The sequence below is a fragment of the Herpailurus yagouaroundi genome, unplaced genomic scaffold (assembly GCF_014898765.1).
Source record: "Herpailurus yagouaroundi ecotype Mexico unplaced genomic scaffold, PumYag 557, whole genome shotgun sequence".
Lineage (NCBI taxonomy): Eukaryota > Metazoa > Chordata > Mammalia > Carnivora > Felidae > Herpailurus > Herpailurus yagouaroundi.
In genome coordinates this window covers 2,932,569-2,934,038 of record NW_024412774.1, presented here as the reverse complement: position 1 = coordinate 2,934,038, position 1,470 = coordinate 2,932,569, and positions in this window count along the sequence as shown.

Below are 1,470 nucleotides of genomic sequence, written 5' to 3'. Positions count from 1 at the left end.
GGGGGGGGGGGGGGGGGCGTCTAGTGTGAGGAAGAGGGAAAGGTCCAGGTTCCCCACTTACTTCCAGGGTTTCTCTTCTCCTTTGACTACCAGTGAGGGTGGGGCTGCCTTTCTCTGGAAGTGTGTGTATGTGTCGCCCTTATCAACTTTTTTTTGGCTGACAGCAATAGGATGGGGATAGAGAGGGACAACCCCCCATGCACACAGGCCTTTGGGGCACGAGTAATAGCCTAGGTCCCTGGGAAGGGTCAGGTAGGTTTGGGCTGCCTTCAAAGCCTGCAGTCCCCACTCCCAGCTCTGTCCTCTGGGATGAATGGTTCATCTGGCTGGCCAGGTGGGGGAGAGGGGTTCAGAGGGACTGGGCTGGATAAGATGCCTGATCTAGTTGGACGGGGCTGGTATTCCCTGGAGAGAAGAAGGTAGAGGTCAGGGACAGGGGCGCTGCTAACCACCCTACGGTGCACGGGACGGCCCTCAAAACAAAGAACAATCTGGCCCAAGCATCACTAGTGTCAAGGCTGAGAGACTGTTGGGTGACATGTAGAAGTCACCAAGGCTGAAGCCGTGGTGGGTGAAAGGGCGGGCCTACGCCAGCCGACTCCATCTTGTTCTGTGTCCTTCACCTTGACCACACCTCCTCCCCTTGAGTAACCCCCCCCCCTCACCTGCCTAACAGGACTCGGACCCTTCCCCAGGACCCTTCCCCAGCCAATCGGCTGAGGCCATAGCCATTACCTCACCAACTGCCACCAGGCCCCAATAAAACCTTTGTCCTTTTGAAACTCGCTCTCTTTCCCTGGTATCTCACCGCTGCGTCGGTGCAGGTAGGGGATTGAGCTCGAGCTAGCTCGAATAAAGGCTCTTTGCTTTTGCATCGGACTCCCTAGTGGTCTTTGGGGATCACGAATTCTGGGCATAACAGTGGGGTGACTTGGAAAGGAGGGAGAGGGGATCCGGGACAACTCAGTGGTTCCCTAAGCCCCCAGGCCTCCAAGGAGCAAGCACAGCAGGGTCCAGCTTCCCAGGACAACCGCACACTCCCGGGAACTGCATGCACGTGGGACCTCTGCGGGGTGGGGGTGGGGTGTGAACAGAAGCCCTGCGGGCCTCAGTTTCCCCGGCAGGGGAATTTTAGAGATCCAGGGACTGGGCGTGGCAGTCAGGCCAGGAATGACCACACCCCTGATGGGCTAGGCCCGTTCGGAAACCGCGCAGCTGGAGAGCGATTCTAGGACAGACAAGAGGGAATCGGTAGTAAAAAACGGGGAACGTAAGACCCCGCCTCCGGGCGGGTCTTCCCGGGCCTTGGGCCGACTTCGGACACAGCCTAAACGACCCGGCCGTCGAGGTCCGGGGAGGACTACAACTCCCACGATGCTGTGCGCCGCCGGCGCCGGGGAGCGAGCGACGGCCGCAGGCTAGCGGGAGGGATGGGGCGGGGCCTCGGCGCACGTGGCGTCGTGACGCGCC